This window comes from Echinops telfairi, unplaced genomic scaffold, assembly GCF_000313985.2.
Source record: "Echinops telfairi isolate 266 unplaced genomic scaffold, ASM31398v2 ScPeMD7_7472;HRSCAF=8510, whole genome shotgun sequence".
NCBI lineage: Eukaryota > Metazoa > Chordata > Mammalia > Afrosoricida > Tenrecidae > Echinops > Echinops telfairi.
The window spans coordinates 4,576,650-4,584,388 of NW_022111376.1; the positions used below are offsets into that span (position 1 = coordinate 4,576,650).

Below are 7,739 nucleotides of genomic sequence, written 5' to 3' on the forward strand. Positions count from 1 at the left end.
AGGCCCCTTGTATTTACATAGTATAAAGACTTGCGACTTGTCTAACACTTTGATTTTCATTTTGAAAGTATTCTCATGTCATAGCTAACTTTCCTATCATTTCATTGTACACAGGTAAAAGTGGAGACTGGCAGGATTATAGTGATTTGGTTCAAGACGTAGAGCTAGTAGATTTAGAAATATAATTTCAAAGTTTGAACTGAGTTCACAGTGTTTCCAATTATGCTCCCGGCTCACACTACGATTGAAAACCACACAATATTCCCCCATAAACCCTCCTGTTCTCACAAGGTTGGTTCTCCAAAATGCTACAGCAAAGATCCTAGAAACCCAGAGCGACCTGGGATTCGATCCCCAATGGAATTCCTTGTGTTCTCCGGGTGGTGGGCCAGATCACACTGCTTTCTTTCTCAGAGCCTTAAGTAGATGAGCAGTGGGGAGGAGTACTCCCCGGAAGAGCATGCCCACTGTCTCAGGGCAGTGAGGGGAGCTCAACCCCAATGCTCACCCAGGAAGGAATATTGAACGGGACTGTCAGTCCAAGTAACTTCCTTCAAGTACTGTTCTCACTGCCTTCAATTTGGGACGATGATGACATCTCGCTTCTCTAACAGAAACATGTCCTTGGTAGCCTCTGAAATGTGCCCATCAACTCCCCATGTTAAGCCAGAGATGAAAAATTAAGGTTTGGGGTTTTTTTGATTTTATGGGTTTTTGTTTTTGCTTTTACCTCTCTGGGTATGTCTGAGTAACAATAGTTGTGCTCATGATAACAATAATGCTTAGGACAATTATAATACCTCACATTTGGTGAGTGCTTACCATTCCCAAACCAAACCCACTGCCATGGAGTCGATTTTGCCTGCTAGCCCCCCAAGTAGATAGAAGAGAAGTGCTCCACCGGGTTTCCGAGGCTATCAGTCTTGACAGCAGCAGGCTGCCTCCTCTTGCACCGTGCTCATCTTTTTCCTGCTGCATTCAAACAGCCGGTCTGCAGGTCAGCAGCCCAATCCTTAACCCACTGTGCCACCAGGGCTTTTCTTCCACATAGAATACCGTGCCTTACTTCCTCTTCAACATCACCCTTAGCATGGTGAAGATGTCACTAGTACCCAAAGCGATTTAGAAATAAAATACAATCCTGACCCAGATCCCAGTGTCATTCTTGAAAAAAATGGGAAGAGAAGCCCCCAGCTGTGCATGGATACAAGGAGCACAGCGCTCCTTAAGAAGAACAAACTGGGAGGCCTTTCACATCCCAACTTCAAAACCAATTACCCAGCCGGGGACTGGTACAAGCTAGCTATGTAGACCAATGAAGTCGAATAGAGAACCCCACAGTAGAGGCATCAACCTAAAGACAACTGTTTTTTGATGAAGGTCCAAAATGTATTAGAGGGGATGACCGAATCTTTTCTTCTTCTTCTTTTTTTTTTAAGGGGTGAGCGCGAACGCAGTCCCCCACTACCACAGCTTATGCAGTCGCGTTTCTCACATTTGGGGAAATGGCAGGGGTCAGCACACCCGCAGTGCAATGGGTAAGCCTCGCCCTGGGAAAACCACCTTCGTGATCATGGTATCTCCCCTGCCAGGTAAGTATTGACCGAATCTTTTCAACAAGTGTTACTGGCAAAATTGGATTTCCATCTGCAGAAGAATGAAATGAGACCAGTATCACACTTCATATACAAAAACGAACTCAAGGTGAATTAGAGAGACCTACATGTTAAACCCAAGAATTAGAAAGATTATTATAAAAAATATAAAGACAAGCTTCGGGTCTCTCATCCATGGCATAAACATACTATCAAACATACTGCTGGGAGGGAGGGGCAGGGTGAAGAACACAGCAAGAAACAAAATAGACAACTGGACCTCCTTAAAAATAAAACATTTGCGTGCATTAAGAGAGATAAAAAGAGAACTCACAGACTGGGATTTTTTTTTTCCAAAGACATATCTGGCAGGGACTCATCTCTACAATCTATAGGAAAAATGAACACGTTGACAAGAAAAAGATGAATAATCCAATTAAAAATAGGCAGAATACATGAACAGACAGTTTACCAAGGAAGACATTTAGGCAGCAAACAAACATGAAACATATAAATCAGAATCAGCATACACCCAAGGGATGCAAATCAGGACAATGACAGGATGCTGCCTCGCTTCAGCATTGAGAACAAGGTTCAAAACACCAGACAAGAGCAAATTCTGGAAAGACTGTAAAGGGCTTGGAACCTTCTTATACTGCTTGTTGGTGGGACTGTCAAATCATAAAATCAGTACAACCACTGTGCAAATCAGTATGGCATTTCCTCAAACAATTGGGAATGGAAATATCAGAGGAGCCAGCAATAGCACTACCTCTTCTATACCCTTCAGAAATAAAAAATACAGCAGGAACATCACTAGACACACCCATTCATTGCAGCACAAAAGGACAAATACTGTATGACACCACTGATATTTTAAAAATCAAGAAAGGTTTTCAGACCCGAAAAAGCAGCCTTTGATAGTTACTAGCATGGGACGGCAAAGGAGGTGAGGAGATGTAGTAGATTCAAGGGTCGGCCGGTGTTAACTTAGGCGAGGGGGAAGATAATATACAAGAGGGAGATGAGGGAAAAAATGGTGGGGGGAACAGGGAAAGCCTTTGGGAGGTTTGATACATTGTTCAAGTCACTGAATGCAAAAATTATGATCTGATATGTGAACCCTAACCTAACTCCCAAGAATCTTTTTAAAAGAAAAAACCCTAAAAGCAGATGCTATTATTGCCATTCACACATAAGAAGTTGAGACTGAACTGTGTATGTACATGAATTGGCCAGGGCCATACCACGAGTAAGTGGTTGCTAAGTGTTTACCCCCAGGTCATCTGGATCCAGAAACTTGCCTTGTAAGATGACACAGAGCCATCACAATGAACAGGGCCCCACTCCTCCCACTCCACAGCACCCCCGTTGGCTTCAAGTCAATTCACTAAAATTCTCGAGCAAAATAAAAAAAGAGGGTCATCCATGAGTCTTTTCTCCAGCTTCTTCCAGCCACTTCCAACTCACAGCAAAGACCTGGAGGTCCATATGCAAAATAAATCTCAAATCTGGGTCCTTCTGTCTCCATGACTACAACGCTAATCAAAGCCCCTCAGCTACTCTCACTTGTCTCTATCTCCACCGAGATGCTGCTCAGTCCTCATTCCTGTACTCCAGCACCAGCCTCTGCCACCTTGTCCAGTGGCTTGAGAGGTCAAAAGAGGAGCGGCCTCCCCCCAAAGGGAACCTGCATCACCACCACAGGAGTCTCACCTGAACTATGTTCCATTTGAGAATACAGACGCTCCCTATAAGATAGTACTGCTCCGCCAAAGGCACGGAACACATTTGTTTAGCAGTCAGCGGAGCACTGTGGCCACCAAAGATCAGAGAAGGTCCTGAGAGAGAGAAGCACACATGATGAAACAGTATGCAATATGACCACATCAGCGTCCTGCTGGCCAGCCCATCAACCACTTCCAAAATCTGAACCACAGCATTCCTCATGTTTCCTGCCTGGCCAGCCAGCCTCTCCACCCTGTTCTCCAGCCAGGTATGTAGACATCCTTATTGAGGATCAAGTGCTGTGAGCCAAGAGAGGTTGAATGCCTCTCTTTATCAAGAGCACATGGGTTTAAGTGTATGTGTGTAAAATTTGTGTGGACATGAAGTCAATCGGGTACAGCTTAAAAACAATGGGTGTCTGATCTTTCATTGCTAAGAAACATATATGCCATGTTTTGTGTGCACTAATTTTGATTGATTAATTCACTCATGTGTTACCTTTTAAGACCTCAGTGGCAGAGAATTGAGCTAATTGCTTTTGCTCTTTTATTTACTCTTTCTCTCCTTCTTCCTTCCCCACCTATACACCCCCAGGTATACCAGAAAGCCTTTACTATATGTGTATCCCAGTGAAACAAGTAGTCTGGTTTTATGTGAACGTGCTTACAATTGAGCAAAGTGAGATCATGCTATAGGTTTCACCCTGTTTCTGACTTTTTCAGTTAACAATATGGATGTACGGGGTTGTACTATGTATGGAGGGGATTCAGAGAGTTCCTGGAAGATGGAATTAAGAGATGTCATTTTTTTCTATAAACTCTATGAAGCGCCCTCATATGTGTTAGATATTTGGGCTTCGCCTGCTGCAAAATGCGTCTTCATAACCTGTTGTCCATATTTCTTTCAGAGTTCCTGTCCTTTACTTAATAATTTTCTGAGTAAATGAAATATTAACTGCCTGTTGATTTTAGGCATTAGAAATGTTGTCTCAGACTTTCATCTATCTTTGAAGAGAGTCCGGGTCCATCAACTCTAGAGTCCCTGGGTGGTGCAGATGGTTAACCGCCTGGCTGCTGATGTGTTTTAGTAGATTCCTTCGAAAACTGTCTATTCCTTATTCATCTTTTCAGTTATGAAAATTAATATTATGTCATTATGCCTTCTATTGTTTCTTCTTATCTCTTTCAACAGTTCATGTGTTCTGACTGCACACTCTCTTTCAGAGTCTTCCATGATTGAAAGTTCTTGGGGTCCAAGTGTTTTCTGGACTCTGCATTTACTACTACATAAGCAGTCACTTCCGCATGTGGTTTCTGATTTTGTATTGTGAGCACATCGTCCATGTGAACTCCTTCTTCTGTAGGAGTTTGCATTGGTTCCCTCTTTCTACTACAGCCAATTACCGCAAATTTGGGGGTTAAATAACGTAAACATGTATTGGTACAGTTTTCTAAGTCTTCAGTTTGAGTTGGCTTGTTTCACTGCTTGGAGTCTCAAGAAACAAAGTACAGGTTTGGGCACATTGCGGTGCCCCGTGTCCATCACACTGAGGGTTTCCCTTTCACTACTGGCTGTCATCTGAGGGAGTCTTTACTTCTTAGTGGCATCTCTCCAAGGCGAGTGCATGGCCGCTTACTTCTTAGAACTAGGAACTATGCATCAAATCTCTCCGACTTCCCTTTGGCGAACTCTCTCTTCTGATGCCTCTCATTCCTCTTCTGCTTCTAAGGGCTCTTGCGATGACACTGCACTTGCCCGAGTAATCCAAGGTAATCTCTCTATTTTAAGTCAGCTGATTGATGTTGTCATTTGGTGCCATCGAGGCAACTCCAACTCAGAGAGCGAGACCTTCTGTACAACAGAAGGAAACGCTGCCCGGATCTGTGCTGTCTTCACAATGGTTATGTTCGAGTCCTTTGATGCAGCCACTGTGGCAATTCACTTTGATGGTGCTCCTCTTTTCACTGACCTTTGGCTATACTAAGCATGAGATACTTTTCCAGGGACTGGTGTTTCCTGATGAAACGTCTTAGCAGCCTTGCCTCTCAGGAGCATTCTGGCTGTACTTCTTCCAAGACAGATCTCTTTGTTCTTTTGGCACTTAAAAAAATCATTGGGGGGGGGGGGGGCTCGTACAACTCTTAACACAATCCATACATACTTTCACTATTCTTTGCCAGCCCCATAATTCAACTGCATCGATTCTTCTTCGGTCTTCCTTATTAAAGGTCCAACTTTCATATGCATATTAAACTATGGAAAACACTATGGTTTGGATCATGTGCCTTAGTCCTCAAAGGAACGTTCTTGCTTTTCAACACTTTAAAGAGGTCTTGTGCAGCAAATTTACCCCAACGCAATGCGTCCTCTGATCTCTTACTGTCTGCATAAGCTTTGACTGTGGATCCAAGCAAGACGAAATTCTTGACAACTTCAATCTTTTCTCCATTTATCACAATGTTACCTATTGGCCCAGTTGTGAAGCTTTTGTTTTATTTACATTGATGTGTAATTCACATTGAAGAATACGTATCTTGATTTTCACCGACCACTGCTTCAAGTAACTCACACTATATTTTCAGGGATCATTTCTATAGTTTGTTCCTGGAGAATTTCCTCTAATTGTGCAAAGCAAGTCAACTGATTAGTTACCATCATTATATCGGCAAAAGCCCTTCACCTTACCAAAACCCAATCTACTGCCTTTGAGTTAATTCTGACTCATAGTAGAATTGTTCCTTAGTGTTTCCAAGGCTGTGGCTCTTTATGGAAACAGACTGATCATCTCTCCCTGGGGAGTGGTTGTTGGGTTTGAACTGCCAACCTGGAAGCTATCAGCACAATGCTTAACCCATTTTGACACCAGGGTACCTTAAATCACTTCACAGAATAACCTAAATTAGTGCTTGACTGAATAACCAGCCAACAGAGGGGGATCTTCATGGAAGGAGTAGCATCTTTGGAATTTTCCTACTAGGAAATGCTATTTTCCCTCATTTGTGAACAAGCTATTTACCACTGATTCAAGCTCCATATGTTTTAATGACTCCAAATCATTATTAATTTCTTAGCTTGCATGTTCTGAAATCTCAAGAATTGTACAATGGGACTTCATATTCACACATCACACAAACGTGAATTTTTACTTTCTGGGGAAATTACCCCTTTTCTCTACTCAAACTCCAAGAGAGATGGCAAGCTTCCTCACGCTTACTCTAGGCCAGAGGACAGATTTTTATTTTAAGCCTGAAGTTTTAAGTATTGTTCCTTTCAGTGGGTGTTAGAACTCCAGACTCCACTAATGGAGTCAAATATAGTAATCTAGGATGCCACAAAGTCAGCTTCCTCTTTATCAGTGTGACCTTGCTCCATCGTTTCATTTCTGGTTCCCAGGTTCCCGTTCTTTTAAGCCTGTCTATGGATTAATATTTTTCAGTTATGCAGCAACAATTTCCCTGTTTTTGCAGGAGATCATCACTATCTGCTTTGAGCTCAGTCTACCGTTTCCATGTGACCTCGCTTTGTTAATTTCACCACTATGGTTGGTAGCCAAAATCTACAGATGGAGGAATGACAGAGTGTACTGAAAGTAGAAGGGCACTTATGTTAGCAATGAGGGGCTACATAACTCCTGAAATTTATCTAGATAAGATTTAAGAACTTAATTTCTTACCATGAAAAATGTCATTTATGCTCAGTATGACTTTCACAGACTCATAAGTCAGGCTGTCAAGATCGCCTCTTCTGAAGTGGCAGTAAAATTCAATAGGACTTCCAGCTAAAAAGAAAATAGATACAATGTAAGTTTATATTTACACTTTGACAATATTTGCTGGGTCATTTCAGATAGTCAACATCTTATTTAAATTAAATTTAATGAAAATATTTTCTTTCCATGAACAGAGTGGAATCCCTGCAAGAATATTACATGCAATGGTCCATTATTTATATCGCACTAATGAATTATACCAATACTGTAATCATCAGAGTTCATGGTAAAGAATAAGACTTAATAGAGAGATTTTTTGAGGCAAAAATAATTTGCAAAATGCACAATAATTTCACATTTATTCACACAGCGTTTGGAGCTAGTATTCTTAAAAAGAGAAATAAACATGTCCTTCAACTTTTAGATTAACATGTAATCAACAGCTTTCTTAACACTATCGATCAGTCCACCCAAACCAAACCCAGTGCTGTCAAGTCAATTCCTGTAAGACAGAATAGAATGGCCCCACATCATTTCTAAGATTGTTATCTTGAGCAACAAAGCCCACATGGAAGAAGCACACCAACGTATGCAATCACGAGGTGTGGAAGGGATCAGGTATAAGGCATCATCAGAACAAAAAATCTTACCATAGTGAATGATGGGGGGAGTGCGGAGTGGAGACCCAAAGCCCATGAGTAGGCCAC

The 7,739-nt window shown here is 41.9% G+C and overlaps 1 non-coding gene across 1 annotated transcript; it reads right to left on the reverse strand.

The window, feature by feature from the left end:
* Window positions 1-1,436: 1,436 nt before the first annotated feature.
* Window positions 1,437-1,600, reverse strand: LOC115873984. The gene has a single exon (XR_004048740.1). It is a non-coding gene; the product is annotated as a U1 spliceosomal RNA (small nuclear RNA).
* Between the last annotated feature and the right edge of the window lie 6,139 nt (window positions 1,601-7,739).